The 23,981-nt window shown below is 45.5% G+C and overlaps 1 protein-coding gene across 1 annotated transcript in view; it reads right to left on the reverse strand.

Moving 5' to 3' along the window:
- Positions 1-21,898, reverse strand: part of LOC119461019 (uncharacterized) — a 53,826-nt gene extending 31,928 nt beyond the window's left edge. Inside the window, exon 1 of the mRNA XM_037722192.2 lies at positions 21,710-21,898. The gene's annotated coding sequence lies outside the window, so the exon portion shown is untranslated. The remainder of the gene's footprint in view (positions 1-21,709) is intronic.
- Positions 21,899-23,981: the final 2,083 nt, after the last annotated feature.

Raw genomic sequence — 23,981 nt, forward strand, 5'->3', positions numbered from 1 at the left:
GATAAACGTACCAGAGTGCCTTGTTCTGCGTCGGTATGGTTCGTTCTCAGAGACATCGGTTTATCCTAATGCTTTCGAGAAACTATGCATGCTCATGTATATGGCTGTAGATATCAGATTTATGTCCTTCTCCTCTCACAAAAGTTACAAATGTGTTCATTGTCTAAGTTACCTACCGATTGCAAATCACATACCAAGTTACATACCAAGTCATGAGAACGATACAAAGAACAGCAAGAGAGAACTGTGGAAAGGTGGTCACGATAGTTACGCTAACCTGTCGTAAAAGCTGAAGGTTTTGTGTAATTCCTCGCTGGACATTTAGTTTTGCCATATTAGTAGTTTTCCATCTTGACAGCTCTTGTTTTCAGTGTGGTCACAAGAAAGCTAAATAAAATCAGCGATTGTGCGTAACAGAGATCGAGGCAGCGGGAAGTGAGTAGTAAACTTCAAGCGTAACGATGTAGTCACCATGCAAGGCTTTTTATTAAGCTCTATATTCTCTTGTCTTCAGAAAAAAGAGCTAGTACTCCGCAGAGATTTATCCCTAAGCACACCAACGCATTCATTCCAGCAACCGTTCAATGCACTGTAGTATACCATGTACACTGCTAAGATGCGCCTCCACTGCACTGTGGCTTTACAAGACCACAAGATACCAGTCCACAAACTTCACTTTTACAGCGACAGCGAAACGAACAAAAGTGCTGTAACGTCAATGTAATATACACAAATCATGTAGCACAGAGCTGCCCACATATATGTATTCGCTTTCATGGCGTGGAACGGTTAGGGTACATACCAAAGTACTACTAAGCTACAGACAAAATTTGTAACACTCAAAAGGCATAACATTGGGCATATAGCGCGTGCGAGGAGTGTCATTGTTCATAAAACTAATGTTTAAGTTTCACCGCGGAGCCTTCCAAGTTATTTCGTCTCCGCGAATAGGACTGGCAAAGATTATGATCCACAGACTGAAGGAGCCCAGCCGTACGTAGGAGCTCGGAAAACGCGTGCATGTTTGATACGAAATAAAACAATGAGCAGATGGAGGCAGAGCTGTAATTGCTGGACGGAATCGTTATCACGGTCGCATCATTGAATGGGCGCATCATGTAATTGCGGGCGCATCATTGAACGACTTGGCCGCTACGCAAAAATAAAAGAAAAAGAAATATCCGCCGTGAGTCGGCTGCACACGGTGTTACATGAAACATGACAGATGATGCGTCGATCAGAGGCCTGCCACTGCTTTCCTCTTGATCACCGCAACGTAATGTAGGCTCCGTACAGGAACACTAAAAGCCACGTCACAAGTGCTACGTTTTCTTTGCTTATTATTGGCAATATAAGAGTATGGGCGCGTGTACACGTGTCCGTGCGTGATTTGTGGGGCCGGCCTTCTCACACTTAACACACACATTTCTTTTTTTACACTCTGGCACTCCTAATGCTAACGCATTAAAAGAAAGAGAGGAGAGAGACAAACGTGCCCAAGGAGCTCATTAGTCTGTATTCTTTTCTTCAAAGGCAATTCTTCTCCCAGAGACCTCCATGATCTGAGCCTCTTCTGCTCGTAGCCGTTGAAGTAAACCGACTTGGGGCGTCTTAACCATGCACCGACGGGTACATAAGTGCGGAAAGTTAGTACGCCTTGCATTTTCTTTCATTTCGTACGCGAAAGACACGAAGCAAGGTGGCAACAGCGTCTGTCAGACATTTGTTCAGGCGTTTCTCTTCCGGCTTATCTTTATTTTTTAATTAATTAGAGCTGACCAGGCAGAGACTGCCAGCAGAATTACAAAGCGCGCTTCAAGTGTTATTCACTCTAATTGGGGGTGAAGATCTGAAAATATTTATTTACACATGCTCATCAGAATGTTCATTTTGAAAGTGTTATACAGCTGAGGTACCTTTACCATTTAGTTCGAAAAGAAAGTTGCTTAGTTATGAATTGACAGACAGCTACATATCGCACTCCAATCTTCGCCGCCATGGAATATTTGCTAACATAAGAGAATCAGTTGTTATTTTGTTTTTTTTTATGTAGTGTGTAATGTTTTCACGACACATGACACCTGAATGCTATGCTTACATCGTTTAAATCTCGCATACATTTTAAACAATTTCAATACCTTGTATACCAGGATTAAAAAAGTAAAGATGAAAGACAAAGAGTACGCGCTCAGTGTCCTGGCCGAGTAGACCGAGGCCTTTTAATTTGCTTAAGAATACTCGCTTTTGCCAAGTAGCAAGAGAAACGCCACACCTGGCGACTATTCCTTCCGCCTGGAAATGAGACCGTCATAAAAGTAATAATGTTTTCCCGACAGAGCTGGAACATTTTGCGACAAAGTTGTGCCTACGTCTCGGCGCCAGGTGCAACGACTTATTTTTCAAGCCAGCCCCGGTACGACCGTAATGCTGACGGACAAGTTAATATCAGATTAACGTCTCGGGTGCAGTAATCGCCCGGCGGACCGTGCCCTAAATCTGCTTGGTGTGTTATCGGGAGTACGCCCAACGATTGAAAGAGAATTACAGCTATGGCGCTGGCAAAACAAGTATAGCACTCACGATCGGCGAACAGAGTGTGGCCGTATACAACGACCACCGAGCTGTTTGTAGCGTATGTTTATCCTGTTTTGTAAACACGCACTGTTACGGATACTATAGCTAGCGTTGACAAACATTTAGTGGAATTCCTAAAGGAGGCAACACTAGTGAATGATTTGCAGTGTACGTATCGATGTCCTTAGCTGTCGTACTACAAGCGGAACCATTTCTCTCATTGTAAGACGCTGCTCAATCGCGAACCTTTACCCCCAGTGAAATAAACTTAGTTTTCTTTATCTCTACATTGTGGTTCTTTCTTAATGATTTGATCTCGCGGTGGTGTTTATGGTGTCACGGTGGTGTATACGAGTATATGAAGAAACTCATGCGGTCTCCTTGACTGCTCTGATCATTCTATAGTTACTAGAGTAGGCTTTTGGTGCTGGCGCCCGTAGACGAAACACTCTTTGTGCGCTTGTGTTCGTGTTTGTGTTGTTCTTTTTTCTTATTTTTATTTTTGTTAAGATTTCTTGTGTGTGAAAAAAATGTGTGTTGGAAAATTAATCGCAGTTCTGCGATGTGGATGGGTGTTTATGCTTAATATAAAAAAAATCTAGCGAAAATGAGAAAATACTCGGGACCCGTTTTGCGACTGTCCTTATCTGAAAATATCCAGCTGGCTCATCCACTGCAGTGGCGTCATCGCGCATCCCCACTAGGCTGTTGCATCGTTCATGTACGCGGGGAACATTTCGGATAGCAGATGTAATTAGAGATCAATGCCATAAATAGGTTCCCCTGACTAGTCTTGAAAAAAACACTTTCTGTAAGCTCTCTCGCGTGCTTGCTACCTCAACGTAGATGCGGAACATAAATGAGGAACATAAATGAGGAACATAATGAGGAACATAACATAAATTGAGGAACATAATGAGGAACATAACATAAATGAGGAACATAAATGATGGGCCATGACATAAATGTCATGACATGCGTGTCATGTAGGTCATGACAATGACCCACCAAAAAAAGTAACACTCAAAAACCACTGGAATGGTTTCGGACGTCTGCACTAAGTGAAGTAAACACTGAAGGATGATGGTAGAAATCAGTCATGAGCATGACTCAGTATAAATGACAATAACTCAGCGAAAAATATTAACACTCAAAAACCACTGAAATTGGTTCGGACGTGGCTACGAAGTGAAGGAAACGCTAAAGGTTGGTGGTAGAAGTCATAGTCATGACCATGATTCAACAAAAATGACAATTACTCAGCGAAAAAAGATTAATACTCAAAAACCACTGAAATGGATTATCACGTAGTCACTAAGTGAAGGAAACGCTAACAGATTGTGGTAGAACTCATAGTCATTACCATTACTCAGCAAAAATGAGAATGCCTCAAAAACCAATGAATGGAATGGGTTCGGATGTGGTACTAAGGGAAGGAAAAGGCAAAATGTTGATGGTCGAAAGAATAGCCATGAGCATGGCTAAAGCTTTCGCCTTAAGGTATCTTATGTGTACCTAAAGGGACTCCTGAGGACTCATGGCATGAATGGCGTGACATGCATGTCATGGAAGAGCCACCTACGTCTTGGTGCTCTCATGTTCGTTTCGTTAACTTGGTAGGCTTTCCCCGCACACTGCTTCGCATAACATCGATTCTCACAGGACGTGGGATCTGCCGGCTGTTTTCTTTTTCTTTTTTTTTTAACAGTGAAGGTGTTTAAGCCAGCCGTCATATTGTGGTTCGTATCAAGAAACTGTCATAATAAGCGATGAACAAAGAAATAAAAACGTTCTTACTGAGGCTGGATTCGAACCCGCGTACCCATGGGCCCAAGGCGATCGTCGTAACCACTAGGCTATACAGCCAGCTTGCAGAACATGCATTTATGCGAACCATTTGATTGCGTTCGAGCGTCGTCGTTTTCGCCCTCAGCTGGCGCGTTCGCACGCGCTTGTGCCAATGCTCTGCAACGTTAAGAAGAGGTTTTGCGTTCTATGCTCGGGAGAGAGATATAGAAAATAAGATCGAGAGAGAGAGAGAGAGATGCATTCACGGAGCGGGTCTGCTGTAACGTGTTGTCGGCATTGCAAAGCGGTGGAACGCGGGGGAACGCAGTGTCGGCATTGGAACGCGGTGTCGGTGTTGCAAGCTACGCTAAGCAACGCGCAGTGACGGCCGTAAGTCCGAGACGCGCGAAAAGACATTATCATCATGAGTAATAAGATGAAAAGTACGCACGCACTTCCGGAAAATCCTTGCGCGGTCGAGTGCAAGGTTAAGCGTTTTTATTATTAGAATCAGTCTCGCTGTTGGGATGACCAAACATGGGTCCTAAAATAGGCTAAAGCTTCTCACTTAAAATAAAATAATCCAGCGTGTTTTTACAGACCTAAAATAGGCTAAAGCTTCTCACTTAAAATAAAATAATCCAGCGTGTTTTTACAGAATAGATATACCAGTCATGGGTGGACATTCTATAACATTTTTTTTTAAGTCGGCGATGATTATTTTTTTCAATACCTCGCTAAAAAGTTCCAACTTTCGCTTTTTTGAAATTTTGTCATTTTTCGGATTTTATAACCAAATAAAGATGTGGTGTAGTTGCATACTTCGTTTTTTTTATAGTTCGCGAGAAATATTTTGAAGATCTGTCAGTAATATTTTCTGAGCTTCATCGCTTTACCTAAATTGACCCCCCCCCCCCCCCCAAAAAAAATAAGGCCCTGATTTCGGGGTCAGTCGGAGGCAGTTGCTCAAATACCAAAGTTTGGCAATTTTTCAAAAACAACCTGTGGGTGGCATAAATTTAACTTCCCGGACGACAATAGTAGTAGTGGCATAGATTTGCCGAAAAAAAAAGTTGGTGGTGTACAATGCTGGTCTAAAGCGCTCTTTTCCGCCTTTAGTGCAATAATAATTCTTTTTTTTTCTTTCAAGAAATCCGTCCTAAGTTTAGCAGAACGAAGGTCGATTCTTTCTACAGAGACATTTTCCCACCACATATAAAAATTTTTCTAAAAACTAAAAATAGTCTGGACCCCCTTAGTCTGTCCTTATGTGAGTTGTGAACACCACTCATCAGTACAGCTCAAAGCCCTCACAGTAGCCACTGAGCGGGAACTATAACTCTCCAAGTTTTCCTGCTGTCGGAGAGAGAAGTGTCTAAAAAGGTAAAAAAAAACTATATAACAGCTCCCGCGACGATGAAAAGCCCTCTCGTTTAAACATCTGCACCGAAGTGAGGCACGAACCATCCCCGTAAAATGAACATTTGCAGACACCTGGCTTGAGCGCGATAAAGGAGGTAGGCACGACGCGAACAAAGCACGAGGCGTACCAATACCAAAACAAAAACAAAAAGGCATGTAGGCAAAATAATTAAACAAGCAAAAGGCATGCTGTACTCTATGGCCCAGCGGGGCTCGTGTTTCTGCCGCTGCAGGATTCAGGTCGCAACAAGCGCCCTGCGCGCTAGTGGAGATTGTTTTCCGTGCGGGGGCGTGTGCGTGCAGAACCTGAGCTAATGCGAAGCTTACGGAGAAACGCAGATAGCGAGTATATTTAGGTCGGCGCACGCCCGGGCAAAGCAGCGCCGCGGCGAAACCTAACCTCTCTTGGGGGAAAGGGGGAAGAGTGGAGGAAGGAGGAGGAGGGAGGGGGGGGGGGGCGGGAGGCGCCGTCGGGAAAAGAGGTTGGTCGATCATCCTACACCGAAGGCTTTCACGAACAGGCGGAAAACCTGCTTACGGCCGAGCGCCGCGCCCTGTTGCTACGCCGGTTACGAACTGTGGCGGCGACAACACCACGTCGACGAAATGCCTAACACGGCGTGTGAAATTGAAACTGGTGACGTTGGCTGAAGAGTAGGCAGGCGTTGTTCGCCTTCTGGTGGCAGTTGCGAGCCTTGGTCCTCGCTTTCCCTTTTCTGTGTGTATGTTTTCAAATCAAATCATATAATAATAATAATAATATTATTATTATTATTATTATTATTATTATTATTATTATTATTATTATTATTATTATTATTATTATTATTATTATTATTATTATTATTATTATTATTATTATTATTATTATTATTATTATTATTATGAATGTGTATGATTACATGTATTGGCGTCCTGCCATTAAATTTGTACGACGCAAATCGAAATGTATGTGGCCTCCTTGAGTGCTAGAGGTGCCGGCTGCGACCAAACAACGGCTCTGCAGGTGTACCAGTCGTGTGTACTCTCAGGCATGATGTACGCGTTAGCAGTCCTGAACGTACCACCTAGTTCGATGGCCCAACTGGAACGAGATCATCGCGTTGCCCTTCGACTGATGCTGGGATTACCTCGTGAGGCGCAATCCGTACCATTGCTCACTGAAAGCGCATCAGTTACCCCTGATGCCGCAAGCAGACCCAAAAGCTCTATATAGTCGCATTGCCGCTACAATATTGAGCGTTTGCACCACGCATCGAATGGTCAATCGCTCCTTAATCGTCTGATTCACCGCCCGTTTTCTCGCCTGAAAAAATGGCGGTATTAATTAGGAACATTGCTCGCAGTTCTGAACATGCTACTTAGTTATGCCTCCACCTCCCAAAGATATCAAAGACGTATTTTCTATTTATCTCACAATCCCTGACATAGACAAAACGTCTGATATGCCTGTTTCGGCAATATTCCAATTGGCTCAGTCAGACATGTTCACAAGGTTTTCATATTCAAGTATTCACAGATGCATCTGCACACAGCGATGGTCAAGGCGCCTCTGCAGCTTTTTTCTGCCCTTCGACTCAAGTACGGCGTATATTTCATATACCCCATCCAACCTCGTCAACAACTGCTGAGCTAGCAGCGAAGAATGTTGCACTGAAATACGTGCAAGAGAAGTTAACCGCATTGAAGATTGCCATCTTTACGGACTCCCGCGCTGGCCTTGCAGTCAGATTGGTTGTCCAGTTGTGCGCAGCATTACTGACTCTGCAAACAAAATTTGATCACGTGTGGTATCTCTCGTTGCCCAATGGATACCTTCTCGCATATATATCGCCGGAAATGAAGAGGCTGATTGGCTGGATTCAACTTGCGCTCATAACGACTTTGTCTGCCCAGACATTTTGTGCAAGCTTGATGACGCTCGTCTGCTGATTCGTCACCACGAACTCAAGCAGCACCCCGACCAGCGCGTCGCATGTGGAACATTCCCGCCCCGCGTTCGCCGTCGAGGCTTGCCTCGTCGCGTTAGAGCGCAACAACTCAAGCTAAGGGTTGGCTGTGTGAACTCATGCGAACGTTTATACCGACTAGGACGTGTGGTCAGTCCATCGTGTAGGTCTTGCGGTTGCTGCGAGACACTTCAGCACCTGATATTGGAGTGTCCCGGTTTCATTGCACAGAGCACGTCGCTAGTGAGGGACTATGATATCCTAGCTTGGCCTGTGGTGTACGACACTCGACGAAAATTTGAACCCCAGTGGTTGTGCGTCTCGACACGATCAGGCTCATCGAGCTCCCCTTACTTTTGTAAAAGTAACTAATTTAGGTTCACGTTTGTAGCTTAATAGTGTATCTCTTTAGTAGCGTGACCTACTGTGAGTGACCTGTACTGTGTGTGTACTGCTTTATTCTTTTAGATTTGTCATCTTGCTCTTTCTTTCCTCTTTCCTCCCCTTCTTCCTATCTTCCATTTCTATGTTTGTCTCTTCCTTTCTGAAGAGTAGGAAGGAGCTGTGCCCCTTCCGGGTGCAGTTGCCAGCCTGCTCTTCACTTTCCCTTTCCTGTTAAGTGTATACTTGTTTCAAAAAGGTCGCAGTTCTGCCCGAAAAGCAAAGCATCTATTTCGATAGCAAATTAATGGACAGCTACACAAAATAAGAATAGCAGTTTTATCGGCCGTATAAGCTTGTAAACATAGGCAGACTAACTAAATTAACAAGCATGGTTTCACACGCGCACAAGCAAACATGAACGCATCTCATTCGATGACCGCGGAGTGATTCAAAACGCTGGAGTGATTCAGCCCGGCAGCAGCAGCAAGCGAATTGAGCTTCATGCCGGCGCTCGCATCAACGCAAACTAAGCCGCAAGAAGAAAAAGAGGGCGGCCTCTACCCCCACCGCCGATGCCTTTCAACATACAACCGCCCGGGCCGAAGCGCGCGGCGTAGTACGCGGCCTCCCCCCTCCCTACCCACGATTTTGATTTTCGCCGTCATGCGGCTTGTGACAGTCTTCCAACGACATCCGCGTATACGCGAATGCCAAACGCTTTTCAAAGAGTGTTTCTCCGCAATACGACTGTTGATGCAAAGAAGCCCGCTTGCGTAAATTTCTTTGTTTTTAAATATGCTAGCTAGTAATCTATGAATACTGCTGCGTTTCTGTAAACAAAGACGCCACCTCTCCATCCATGTGGTGATAATTACTTCGACGTCGATTTTGAGTAGTTCCGTCATGACGGAGCGCATAGAAAACATTGCAGTGGCTTCAAACGCGGGTGACGTAGACGGAAGCGAGTGTGCACGCCGTTGTAAGCATCAAGGCGGATCTCAACTGCAACAAAATGTATCCGAATACATATAAATACATAATCTAAATATAATGCAACGCCCGGGGGACGTACGTACGCGTGCGAAACCGTGACCGTACATGCAAGAACAACGTGCAAAGCCGACGCCGAGGAGGTAACTTGACTAACGTCGTTGCCGACTCAATCTACCGGTCCAGTATCTGTTATGGGGTCAAAACTGGCGCTGTGTTCTTAATCAATCGTCTTCTGCGCTATCCATTGCGGTGTGCGTCTCCGGCTAGGCCAGTGGAAGCTGATTCAATGGTGGAGATATCACGTTTCGTCAGCATTGTTTTCCCGTCGCATCAGTCTCGAGTGCAGTGCTAGGATTCTCGCCAGTGCAGTGGTGCATCGCGTCGAAAGTCACGTCATGGAAAAGTGATCGATTCAAGAGAAAATGATTGATCGAATCAGATGGATGGGATGGGAGAAGTTACACGAGCAGTACTAAAGCTTTGTTCTCGTGCCGACACTTCCTCTCACCAAAATATATCGACCAAGAATCCAGCCCGTTCTGTAAGATGAGAGTTGCTGCCTACCGACAAAAGACAGGCAATCAGTTGAAGGAGTGCACATTTTCCCCAAAGTACTAGTTTGCCTTTTTTTATTGCAAAGCCATAACAATCTTGCATGATGTGGATATTTTTTTCTATCAGAATATATTTGTCTAATTGAGATTAGTATTGGGGATAAACTGCAAGTGTAAGAAAACTCACACACTAGTTCTATTTATCGTGACATTCTTTCGGACTTTGCGCCATTAGCCAGTGCAATATTCTACCCGAGCCATATTGGTTTCAGCCGATGATACGGAGACTCTACGACTTTGTCCCCCACTCTTATCCTCCGAGTATGAACTTCTCAGTCCGGGCCAAGGCTTTTAGGTAGCGTTCTTAGCAATCTCACAAGCCAGGGAATTAGAGGGGGAGAGGGGGATCGCAGTATGCCATTAGGATCAATGCGTGATCTCCGCTAGTCACTTGGTAATCCTGTAAAGGCGAGGAAATCTTCAAGTGCCTGCTGTGCACCTGTCGTCGGTACGACGTCCAACGCCTCTCGCTTCAGACAGCTTTAAACCAGCTGGTCTCTAAAGCATTTTCTGAGTCATAAATACTTGGACCGTGGCTGCATCCGTCGGTGGCGCAAAAAGCTATTCGTGCGCTGGCCTGGGCGAATGTTTATAGTTCTCCCGTACATCGTTCTGCGTTCTCACACTGCTACCTCTCTCTATGTCTCGCTATTTTGCTCTTTATATTCCCACTTTCCCTTGCCCCTAGTTTAAGGTAGCGCACCTGACGTTCATCCGGCTGATCTCCCTGCCGTTCCTATACTTGCTTTCTACCTATGCATCTTTCTGTCCGCCAAAACACAACGCAAGCAGACAATAATCCGTCTAAATATCAACTTGCAGTACAGCGAAAGATACGGGAATTGCTAAGGCATCGCTACGTGCTTTACCTGCACCACGTAGTACGCACTAGAATATAGTTCCGTGCTTCGGCATCGGCTATATTGCCAATATATACATAGATCTAGTATAGGGGAGCACTACATACATTTGTGTCTATTTTCTAGCGTCCTAAAAACGCTATTTCGTTGTAAAAATGCAACAGCGGCTTGGCACAGGCGCGGATTGATACACTGCGGAATGACATCATCTGCACGTGGGCTTCTCTGATTGGCTCAGGCGCCACGTACATTTCGTTGCACTGCTGACACATTGCGAGACGGAGTCTAGTTCGGTCTCCGTCTGTGCATGTGCATTTTATATTTATCTGTGGTGGCTCATCTAAATCCAACTCTGGGATTACTGGATTTCACGAATTCCACAGCACCGGAAGTTGGAGAAGGCTTAACGGTCGGACGCTTAGGACGGCATCTCATGGGGCGTGGGCATTCTCGAAAACCGAACGCTCGCCGCGTAGGCGCAAGGTACAGCCTGTTCTAAGCAATGAATGCCTTTAATTCACTGCGTCGCAATAATTGCTGAGCCGAATGAGATCACGGCCGCGAAGCGGATCTGCCGGAGTGAGGCGCACTTATCCTTGCGTCAGCCTTTTTCTTTTTTTTTTCCCCCGAACCAACAACCTGAATTGTCGAAACCACTTTCCTGTAAGGCTGTTGTGTCTTGCAGTGAAAATTGGGACCAATGGGTTAAAAAATGGCCGGGACGAGCGGCATTAGTAGGACTGCTGAAGAAGGGCTCGCACATAGCGGCGTGTCTTGTGTTGTACGCGTGCTTGGTGCTGTGTGATTTTACTTGGTCAAGTGTGTCGAGTACTTCATTATTTTAGATTATAAGGAAAGTGCGCATTGAAGAAGAAGATTCTACAGTGTTATCGCGCGAGAATGATGTTATGTTGCCTCACGTAGTCCATAAGCCTCCTGAAAGCGTTTAGCTAACGTCTGAAAGTTCAAGCAGTGTTATCGAATGCTTCCCTTTCAGCTTGTACTTACGACGAATGCTTGCTTTCTCGTAGGTTTTGTCTTATTACGTGCCATGTTCACTGTAAGAAAAAAATTGAGCTCGCAAGTTGCGCTCGATTGTGACAGTAAGGGCATGCTGTACCGCTTACTCCCTTTTCAGTACAACGTTCTGCTTTAATAATTTTCATTGCTTTTTGTGTTTACACAAATTCTTTCTTTTCATTGTCATATTCTTTACTCAGACTATGTTATTGTTTTAGTTATTGTTACTAATGATAATAATCATAATATAATAATAATATAAAAATATGCATTCTAATTTCCACTAACGTGATGAAAGTCTATTACGTATGTCTTCAAGTTGCTCCTATGTTACAGCAGTAGCATCCATATCAAGCTTGTAAATTTTCGAGTCTGATCGTTTCGAAGGTATACTTATATTTTGTTCCAGATTCCTATTATCCCCACGTTGCGCCGGTTTTGCGTTGTTACATGAAATGTAGGCTTCTTGCTGCATAGCTTATTTTCATTCTCCAAAAGCACCCAAACTGCTAAACTAAGAACGTGCCAACGCTTCTTTATTCCAGCCTAAGTGGAACAATAAGAAAATATCTTCGCTCAGTTTGCTTATCCTGCAGGTACAAGTGTCGAAGCCGAATCATGTCATGGACTCAATCACCGTGCCCCAGCGCTTTACGCACGGAGACAGCGATGGCCTCGAGCGTCCTATCGCCTACACTCCGATTAAGCCGTCGGCAGCACAGCGCACACAGCTGTAATAGGAGAAGCAATAAGGGAAGCCTGTTCCGGAAAGTGTTCCAAGAAGCGGCAGCCTCTTTAGTGCAGTACGTAGGCCCCAGACAGCTTTATCGCAGAGCCGTCGCGACGGGCTTAATTTCCCTACTGGCAATGACGACAGCATCCGATGCCCACGCCGTGTTCACGTTTACAGTCGCTCCAGGACCCACCGTTGGTCCCAGTGGCGTTGTAATTTAGGATGTTACTAAGCTCTGCTCTCTCTCTCTCTCTCTGTTTTATATTTTTACTGAATGAAATAAAATACTTGTCAAATCATTATCAAAAGCGGTAAGACTCTCATGACAGTGTCATCACGTCCTGGTTAACGCCAGTCTTTGTTTGCACCACAAAAGAAAGAAAGAAAGAAAGAAAGAACGCTAAGAACCACGTACTTCTTTCACTTGCGCCTCCTTGTGTCCCTTACAGAACATTCACTACAGATCACATGAATTATCCACTGGACAGAACCCTGATGATTAGAGTGCTATAGAACTTAGCCGAGATATTCGTGGATCGAGAAGAAAGCAGTGCGAAATGCGGACACCGAGACACGGACACGGCGTTCGTGCCGTCCTTCTGATTCTTGTTTTTGCAACGCCCGCCTTCCCTCACCATGAACCCCTGAGCATAGCGTGAAGTCACGGATTTGATTCCCAGATGCGGCCATTGCATTCTAAGAGGTCAAATTTCAAAAACGGTCGTGTATACTTGGATTTCAATAAACGATCAAGTACTCCAGCTAGTCAAACTTAATCCTTAACCCTCTCCACTACAGTCTCTCTCAAAGACCCAGTGTTGTGTTGCGTTCGGACGGTAAACCTTGCGAATCAATCAATTCAATGAAAAATGAGAGCTCATTAAACTACGTGATGCTGCCTATTCATCACGCAGTTTTTCTTTCTTTCTTTTTTCCTTTTCCTTTTCTTTGTTTCGTTTTCTTTCTTTTCCTTTCTTTTTTGTTTAGAGAGTGCTTGTTGTTAGGACAATAGGTACATGACATTTAGAACGAAATTGGAATGAAAATGGGCACAAAGATAGAGATGGACAAAATACTGGAATAATAGTTTCGGTCATTCATGTCGGTAGAGCGGGCGCTGACACTCATGAGTTGTTGTTCCAGGAATTCAGAACCAAGCACAGGCGCTGAAATAAGCAAGTGTTGTCGATAGGGAGAACAGACAGGCACCTTTGTAGAAACGTAGAAAACGTAGAACCTCTGTAGAAAAACGGCAACCTCGTAGACGACGCAGGCCCTCGTCGGGGCGCGCGAACGCCCAACTGCAGGCACAAATAAAGTTTGCTCCAATCCAGTCCAATCTGACCGCCAGTTGCAAAGTTTCCTGTTCAGAAACAAAAGTCATAAATGGGCATTCATTCTTGTGGGTACGCGACTACTGAACGAAGAGATAGGGCGCCAGCTGCCGTCGAGACCATCGATTGCGAGGCACGGGCTTCTAGCGAAGTTCGCAGATCGTGCTTATCAGCCGACCTAGCGAAATGCGCACCAGATGAGAGGTTACGCGTAAGCGTCAACAGGAGCCTGCACTATCCCAAACCGAACTGGTCTCGTATATCTATCCACCGACGTAATCCCGTTTCGCAATTCACCCGTTAGAAGCGACGTCTTGCGCAAGCCTCTTCTGCATTGTGGATGAAGCACGCGGCCTGCCATGCTTCTGTGCAGAACACGTATCAGCAAAAATCTTCCGCGAATCTCTGGGGGAAAAAAACGAAGCAATGAGTTTCGCGAAGGTGCTTCCATTACGTCTAAATGTTGTCTTGCTGCAAAGTGTCACGCCAAAAGACAGTTTATAGCGAAGTGAGCACCAGGATTCACATCAAAATCGTCGTTCTGACGAGGTTTCGCTTGATTGCAGTGCACTCAAAAAGAAAAAGAGAGACAGGGGAACAGAAAGCACAGCTTTAAGTAAATCAAAGTATTGCAGCCCAATACTTAAACGCTGCGGTATCAGGTTTCTGCAATTACAAGATGGCTCCAAAACCAAACTAGCTGATATCGCTCGAGCATTTTCCATGTTGTGGAACCCAAACGAATCAGGCATCTTGCGTTGAATATGATGGTTCTTTTCGTTGTTGTTGTTCTTGTTGTTGTTTTTGCTTGCTCCTTCAGCACGTTGGTCATTTTCCCACCACCCACGACCGTAATAAGAAGTAACAGCAATAAAGTCAGAAGTTAGCTGTCAGCGTCTCCTTCATCGTTCATCCGTATCTTGACAAGTGGCAAATGCGTTGATTGTATGTGCATGCGTAGCATGCTTATAGAGGATTATTTTCTGTTGGTCGCATAATTTTAATTCTTGCACTGTGATAATTCTGCCATATATATGTCGCTATGATTTTAAAGAAATAAATTAGTTGCGAGTCAGTTCTTGCGTGTGTCTTCATTGCCTATGCGGTCTGAGTAAAAGTTGCGCTGCTTATTTCCATCATGTATCCGCACCGACTCGCCCAAATATATGCTCTTATCCTGTCAAACTGGCACGGTGGCATCTCGCAGAAAATTCTCATATTTTCCCCATCAGGAGCTGATGGGAAAATGCGAGCGAAACGCGAATCGTGCGATATACATTTTTCTCTGGCTTAAAGGCTCTCCACAGAGCCGTCACTTCAGCGCATTTCCCAGCACGGAGCTTTCTCGATATGGAAAGCCATTTTCGGAGTGCTCCACGTGAAGCCTATACGAATCTGCGGCTATAGGCTCAAAGCATCCTCTCGAGTCTATAACCTATTTCGCAACTTGCAGTCGGGTTAGCCACTGCGTCCCCTTTTCAGGCACGTCGTCGTTTAAGTCCAGAACTGAAAAAATACATTTCTGCGCTGGGGTATACGGAGCCGGTCTTGTCGAGCCATTTCTCTTCGGATTTAGGTGCATGTCGGAATTTAAGTTCCACTCTCGAAGATTTTTTTCTCTGTCCACTTTCTGGGGATGTAAAACCTTCTCGTTCGTACTGTTCATGACGTTCAGCATAATTCGCTTCGATTTTTTATTTATTTATTTTCTTTTTCTCCACTACGTGCGTCTACCACCAAAATTGCTGAAACACAAATACTGTACTAAAGTAAAACATTTTTTTTTGCCGTAGGTTTCCTCGAACGTGGAGCCCGTACAAGCGCTTTCTATTTAGAGTGGTATTTTGTATTACACAAATTGTGGGTTCTCACCAGGTATAATGGCTTGTTCTGTTCTTGCGCTGAGGCAGTTTAATATGCTGCGCGGTAGCGAATAGAAGAGGAGGAAAAAAAGAAAGCGTGCAGAAAAATAAAGACAGATTAGATACGTGGCGGCCCCTGCAGCCCGGGAAATCGATAATAATCTATCCCGCAACCTCTCTCTGCCGAAGCCAGCGGGACGTGATACGTTCTTTGTCTTTTTCCTTTTTTTTCAGCCAGCACATTTCTGTGGTATCTCGCCTATCGCCTACTCTTTCTGGGTAGACATGAACGTTGATGAAAGATTGGTCCGCCAAAGAAATAAAAGCCGCGGAGGTTTCGATTACGCGGGTGTTTTCCGCTCTCACCGCGAAGGTAAACTGATCGCTATTAAGAAACACTGTTATTACAGCGTTGATTGCTTTTTCCAACTTCGTTACGTAAGCTAGATTTGTTATTCAAGCGTCAACCTGTCGCATATCTTAGCTTTAGCGGAAACCACGAGATCGTCGTTGTGTTCGGAGCGTTTATAAAATTGCTTCTTTTTTTTATGGCGTCTGTAAATGCTTACTTCCTTTCATGACCTCAATAACATCGTTTCGGTCAACCTTCTAATAAATTTCATATATAAGGTTACTTTCACAATTCCAATCAATTTGCTTTGCAAGTTGTTTTCATGTTGACTGTGAAAAATTGTCAAAAAAAGGGGGAACAGAAAGACTCCTAAAGCTTGTTGTCGGGCGCTGCGAAAATGCTTGCGGCGAGCCGCGAGGCGCAGTTACCACGATAAATGAAAAAACAAAAACAAATAATGCAATCAAATAAATTTTTCCGCTCAGTAGCATCGAAAAATCCTAACTTCACGATTCAGGCTTCTAACTTGTGCTTTATTCGCCTCATCCTTCGTACTTGGCTCCGTGCAACTCATTGTTATCCAGCTTGAAGTTGAACTCCACAAAAGTAAAACTTTGCTTTAATGAGGATTTAACCAGTTCCATGAATTAGCATTCCACAACCCACCACGAAATCTACAGCCGCATAGCTTTAAAGGACTGGTAACTTTGCTGACAATAGTTATTAGAATTTATTTTGGCTGTGTTGAGAATTAGGAACATCCTTGTGCGTCCTAAGAGCACACATTTATGCCTACTGGAACTGCAGTAAATTGTTAGGGACGGAATCAATTGATTTACAGAGCGAATGGTGAATTATAGTAGAGGTAAAATATGCGAGACTATCTGAGCTACGTAGCTCTGGAGCTGCATGCCAATATTTTTTTATTGACCCCGGCCGAAACGTCGACATTAAATCTATTCGCTTGTCTACGTGTGCCTGCACTTCTTTTAACTGATTAAACACCGGATCCGAATAAATACTGCCTTCATATATATATATATATATATATATATATATATACATATACACGTGTGTTGAGTGAGCGCGTGAACAACACTCTCCAACGTGGTGAACGTGGGTTAAATGATGGAACCTGGACCTCAAAGATGTGCGACGTAATGTTAACGTATTCCTGTCGCATTTACCGCTAGATCGCCATTGTTTTAATTTTTATGCGTACTATTTGATTGTAAGTTACCGCAGAAGCTGCCGCCGTTGAGTTTCTATAGGAACAGCGATAGTAGTCATAGACAGGTTTGTGGATATATGGCATTGAAATGTGTGTTACCCATGAAAGAAGAGTAGCGTTTCGGCGCATCTCGACAGGAGACGCCGAAAGGACAAACGCACCTTGCAATAGTTAGCCCCAGGCGACGGAAGAAAGCGACACAGCGCTGTCACCACCGACCACAACATCTAAACCTTCGGATGCCATAAAGATATCGCGCGATAGCATGTGCGTCTCAGAGAGCTATAGTTGGCGTTCGGCAACATACACGCTTCGAAACTGTGTCGAGCGAGAACACCGGAGAATGTCCAAGCTCGAGAACGGGGCGAAATAGGCGCAGCAATCGATTCGGTTTAATAAAACACTGCTGCACTTGGCGGCGTACATTTGCTGCAGTGAGGATATTTAGGTGGCGTTTCTTGTTTTCTTGGACAGTTCCATAGAGAGCAGAGCAGATGACCAGTGCATCTGTATAGTGTTATAGTACAGATGGCTATACGTATGTGCGCCGACTTCTTATATGTGCGCTGTCCTGTGCTACGCCATGTCGTGCGATGGTGTAATTTCCGTGAAATGAAAATCTGAGGGTGACATCGCGAAAAACTGCTGCTGTGGTTTAAAGTAAATTAATTGTTCATAGTCTAGCTCAAGGAGGTGGCTCCATTGAGAATCCGCTAACTACTTTATAAGACAGAAACTTCGCGCTACAAGTCCTGATAGGCAGTTTGGTGACATCGAAGTCTGAAAATGGCATTGTGCTTTTGCTCTTTAAATATTTGAATTCACCTTGTACAATTACAAAAGAAATGTCGCAGTTTCGCCCGAAAGGCGAAGCATCGATTGCGACAGCAAATTAGTAGACAGCTATACGAAGTAAGGATAGTAGTTTTATCGGCCGTATAATCCTGTAAACATTCGCTTGCTAACTAAATTAACAAGAATGGTATCACGTGCGCACAAGCAAACATCTCACTCGATAACCGCGCACACTCGCTGTCAAAACGCTGGAGTGACGAAGCGCGGCAGCAGCAGCGAGCGAATTGACCTTCGTGCTGCCTCCAGCCTCAACGTGAACTAAGCGGCGAGAACACAGCGCACACGAAGCTATCGGCACTCGGCGCACTCTGTCTCCATCGCAGATAGCTTTCAAAATACAGCCCGCGCGGCCGCGCCATATGCAGCCGCCGCCGGAGTAGCACGCCCCTCCCCGTCTCTCCCCTATCCCGGAGCCTTGCGTGCGACGGAAGACAGCGGGCTTCCTCCCAGCTGTGCTCCGTTGCACACGCAAGATTGAGCCACCATCGTCGGCTAACCCTCGCACTGCTTTCACTCGCCCGTGCAGCATACGGCGCGCGAGGACGATGTTATCGCCCTTGAACTTTATACGGAACATCACGGCAACGACAGAAATGCACCTGGAGTGTCCATATAATTGTTACCCTAATAATAAATGTAGCACTTGACGATCGGAAACGCTTGTCTTATAACATGTCTGGACGATAGGCTACGAAGGTCATCATGGACAGCGACGAATTGCTATGCCGCAGTATTGGTGGATCAAGAAAGGGGCCCTCTTATTTTTGCATCCCCTAAAGGGACTGGTTTTTCCCATGGCTAACACCTTTACCCTTAAGGCTGTAACAAAAATTATTTTATTCATTACAGCTAGCTCGAAGCGCATATGTGATTACAGAATCCGTATCGTTGAAAACTGTAATAGTTCTGACCACCTGGTGAGCGCCGAAATATCTGACATGACAGTTTGGCGGCTATGGCCATTGAACACTATTTCAGACAGTTTTCGTCTCTTCCATTGCAACTATCATCGGGTTTGTTGTCGCAAAAGGTCGCCCTAAAGGAAAACTTGTCCACATCAACAATTCGATCTTACCCTTTAAGGGTAAAGGTGCTGGTCATGGAACAAACCTGCATACTTGATCAAATTGCATAAATTTAATTGTGTACCTATGATCCGCCCCGGTGTGTTACGAAGCTTTCACGACATGCTGTGATTGCATCAACATGACAAGGCCATAGGCCGGCAAAAACATCGCAAACCTGAACTACTGCTACAACCTGAGCTGCTGCAAGCCAAGTTTCACCAGCTGGCGCTTCACTGCAATGCTTCATCCGCGAAAAGGGAACTTCCTTCGGAACGGTTACGCCAAGAGGCGCAACAGTCTTCTCTGGCGCGGTGTCCTCTTTCTTCCTTCTATTCCTCGTTACAGGTGGTAGGAAGCATCTCTAGGCGTGATCGTGCTATGGTGCTTGAAGGAACGTGCTCCGTGGAAGCTTGTAGAAGAGATTCTTTCCACGTGCGAGGTTACAACGCCTCGTGGATCCAGATAGATTCACTATAGTCTGCGAAGAAGTTTAGCGCATCTTTTTTTTTTTCGTCAGCAACACTTATTTTGCTGGCAGTCTGGTGACCTACTTTGGCGGAATTGCAAGAGACGATTGGGTGGAACTCTTGTCGGCAAAGTAAACTGCTCGTCCCTCTATACGGTTTGAGATATTACCACCAGGAGCAAGAACACCACCGTAATCATCCGCGGTTGCTCATTGGCTATGGCGTTCTGCACTTATTTGGCTGACATTCTGGTGATGTGCTTCGGTGGAATTGCAAGAGACGATCGGGTGGAGCAATTGCCGGCAAAGTAAACTGCTTGCTTGTCTATACTCTTTCAGATACTACCACCCAGTAGCGCACCCTGGATCTCTGCCAAGGGGGGGGGGGCTACTTTCCTGTCGCTGAAATAGGAAAGTGGTGGTACAAAATCGCCCTCTCGGGCTATTAGTCATTCGTAAGAGATGTTCTACTTTATAATTGGCTCGCCGCGTTTCATTAGTCCACGATAGTACATCGTTGCCTTTCACCAACGCCCCGGCGCATCAAGTTTTCGGTTACATCAACCGATTCCGGCGTTGGCGTGTGCCTAATTAAAACGTATTTCCTGATGCACGTTATTCCTTCTATGTCTTTTACTTCTCACGCAACTGACATTTTCATAGTATATCCATATTCATAATCATAGCATGTTTATTATTTCGGCGTATAGTTTATGCCGGATATATGTGGTTTGTTCATACGCGTATTAACTAGGGAGATCAAGTTTTTTCTCTGGGACTATATCTTATTTATCAAATTACGCTCTCATAATGGGTAATCAGAGCCCGAGCAAGTGCGTGTGCAGCAACAAACTAGTGTAACGCTGAGATTTGTAAAGCCTTTCAGTAAGTAGATCTCGCGTTTGAAAAACTACAACCCTTTGATTCTATATGGTCAGAGGAAACAAAGCGACTGAAAATGAAGCTTCACGTGTTAGGACCAATGTCGTCGATTCAATCGCTTCGATTGAATGCGGCTGGCTGTTTGACTGTAGTGACTTGCCTATCAACCTCTCTTGCCCTGCTGTCACCGCCACTAAGATGGAAGATCGACTGAGAAAAAAATTAATTTCTTTAATTATGTTTAAATCCGAAAAGGATCACCTGTTCTTCGAAAGACGCAGTAATGAAGGGCTCTTAATTAATCCTGGTCAACTATTGTGCTTTGGCCTGCACGCAAATTGAACTACACGAGCGTCTTGCGTGCTGCCACCCACAGCCAATAATAAAGCCCGCTCATCGGGCTTAGCAAAAGAACGCCATAGTCACTAAGCAACCGCCGCAAGTAGAAAAAAGAAAATGAGAAAGAGAGGGGCGGGAGAACAGTGGCGCTACAAGTACTTGTCGAAAGGATGGACCTCTTGGTCTGTTTATAATTTCATTGCGCAATCTCAGTGCGGCTAGCGGCGCCATCTACAGGTGGGGTTCAATCAAGGTCGCAGCCTGCGACAGACGTTCCGTCGCCTTAGCTGCTCCGAACAGTCAAGTCATTTTGCTGTTCATGTTTTCACCGTAACAACACTCTAGAAATTCGCACATATCCGCCAAGTATAGCTTCAAATATTTCTTTTGTTAAGAACAGGAATAAGTATTGGAGCAAATGTCGCTTAAGAGTATTTCGGCGACCATGAGCACTAGCCATGCCATTCGAGCGAGCTGCATATTATGCAACGCTTTTGTTTGGTTTTACCCAAGTGGCGCTTCCAACTAATAAGCAATTCTCAATTCTTAAGCTCTAAAATATTTGCTCCTGCCTGCCACGATCTTCTCACCTTCGAAACGCATTGTGTGGCATACACGTATCAGCGAATGCCTCGGCCGTGTCCCGCGTATAGGGTCGCGTCAAAGCCCGCTCACATGTTTCTGAAACCACCCGAACGCGTCAGCCGCTCAGAGACAACGCGCTCAGTAGTGACGAACCTTGTAACCTCAGAGACACGAGGCGTCGCAGGCGTTAATCACGATTTTCGGGCCAACAGCTGTTGGACGCGGGACGTCTCGACCCCCCCTCCTCTCGCGCGCGAAACATGGCTGCTGCTGCGGTCCCCACTGCGCGACAAGCGCCTCCACTGCCCGTCATCGCCGGCACTGCGCTGCCCCCGAACGGCGCGCAGCAAAACGTTGCTGGCCCTTTATGTTGCTTTTCTCCAAGGCCCCGGCGCTCACCTTGGCCTGTTGTCTGCGCTTTCGGCCCGAGTTCTTGGTCCTCAGATGGCGGCCCGGCGTCCTCCCGAGCTTCCCGTTCGTCTTTCGAGAAGGCCCTCCGCTCGACGCGAAGAAAGAATCAGCGGCGGCGCGCTGAGGACGAAGACAACGACGGCTGCAACTGGCCCGACCGAAGTAACGGTGCTCTAGTGCGCGCCGTCGCCGCCGTAGTTTCGTAGGCGTGTAGGGAGCGCCTCGTGGGGAAGGAAAGGAAGAGGTGAATTGGCGGGAGACTCGTAAGAAAGGGAGAGCAGAAAGACAAAGAGAGGGCGGAGCGGACAGCGAGAGCAGGGATGTCGAACAGGGAAAGACAGGAGTACAACCGTCGGGAAGAAGGGAAAAAAGGAAGCCGAAAATATTGGGGAGAGAGCGGGAGGGCTTCTCGACAAGGTTGCGCAGAGCGTCCGCGCATGCGCCGTTGCCGGGGCGACGCGCGAGGATGCGTGGGCGCACTCTCTCTCTCTCTCTCTCTGTCTCTCTCTCTCTCTCTCTTCGCTTCTCTACTTCGCATCGCTCTCCCATTCGACAGCGCACCTAGGTAAAGGGAAGACACAATCGTTAACCTCGGAAGGGGCTTTCGCACCGGTGTCTCCAGTGCCTCACGATGATCCAGAGCTCCTGTCGGACCGGAACGACCGCAAAATCCTGCGCTTGGAGCCTCCTGGAATTCGACCATGCTTTCGCCTTGCCCTTCTCCCTAATCTCTTGCCGTCGCCTCGGGCTCGCAGACACCTCCTTATTGGCAACGCGCAAACATCGTATGCATCGAGAGCCCATAGCGTGTCGTTTCTGTCTCATTAAAGTTGGGAATAAATTTTTGGTAATACTGATGTATACATATATATGTTACTGCGACGCACTTGTGACTTGCTTGGATGCGTCAGGATTCGTTGCCTGAGCAGCTCCTGTCGTAACAAGTTCAATACTGTACGTCCTCGCTGGCGTACATCCTTATTGTCTTGAACACAGAATTAACTGGCAATGCTCTGTCGATGGCAGCTATATATACGGTACAGCCAAAAAGAAGAAAAAAATAACATGGCGCGTAACGTGGAACTAATCGTCGCTAGTGCGTTTCATTCGCGTTTATTTATGCTCATGCGCAAAAACATGTCAAAGTTCTCGTAGATCCACCCTGAGTGCAGTGAGTCACCGGACAACATGGAAGCTACGGAAGTTCCAATACCTTGGTCCGGGGCGGCCGCCACCAATATACTGTACCGGTCACAATGATTTTAGTGACTGTCACAAATCGCGCCGGAAAAAAAAAACGAGGCCACGCAGTTATACCCCGTGCATAACAAAGAGTTATGATATGTGGGGAGCAGACTCGAACTGCGCGCGCAGCTATTGAAATGGCAGTGCAATAACTGATTGATAGGCTCGGGGATAACTGTATTTCACAACCATCAATTGCCCTTTCCCACAAAGAGTTAGCTTACCTGCGTAATGGTGTGTAAGGCATTTTTGTAAACGGCGCATGTATGATGATGTATGCGAAACAGTTGTATATATGTGTGGGTCCTTTGCTCGAAATAAATATTGTTGCAAGTTAGCGCCTGTGTGTGTCACCTCTTCATTTGTCCTTGTCTTTTCATGCGCTATAAGCATCACGATGCCATACCAACAAGCCCAAATCACTGCATTACAGTGCAATAACATTCAGTGAGCCCAAATATGTCCTGTTAAAGAATTTTGTGATCTCTTGCGGTCTTAGAATTGAAATTGCTGATAGGCTTTATGCGTGAATATCGTACCGTGTTAACGCAACACCATCGCATTCAACTGAAATACTGCTGTGCGTCCTTTAGCCTTTCGAAGTTAATCAGTCACAAACAGCAACGAATATCTCCTATTAGAAATTTTCCCGCTGATTCTTTGTTTAAAGTGTCCCTGCCTAACTTTTCTTGTAAAGGCATTCGTTTCAGGCAGTTTTTTTTTCTTTCTTTTTTTTTTTGTAGCGTCTGTGTAAGCTCTTAATCCCTTGCAAAAAGAATCAAGCTTTCATCAGAAGTGATCCGAATTTTCAAAACAGCGGGAGTTTTCCTTGATTAAAGAACTTCCAGCAGTGACATTGCTACATTGACATTCTTTTTTTTTTTGTACGCCGAAGAGAAATTGCGACACATTCCAAAGACCATGTCATTTATTCCCTCGAGAAGACAGTATTCAGTAGAACGCAACATGGGGATCCATTATGAAGTACCCATATCAATATGATCATCTCTGCTTT

This window comes from Dermacentor silvarum, chromosome 8 (genome assembly GCF_013339745.2).
Source record: "Dermacentor silvarum isolate Dsil-2018 chromosome 8, BIME_Dsil_1.4, whole genome shotgun sequence".
In the NCBI taxonomy this organism is placed as follows: domain Eukaryota; kingdom Metazoa; phylum Arthropoda; class Arachnida; order Ixodida; family Ixodidae; genus Dermacentor; species Dermacentor silvarum.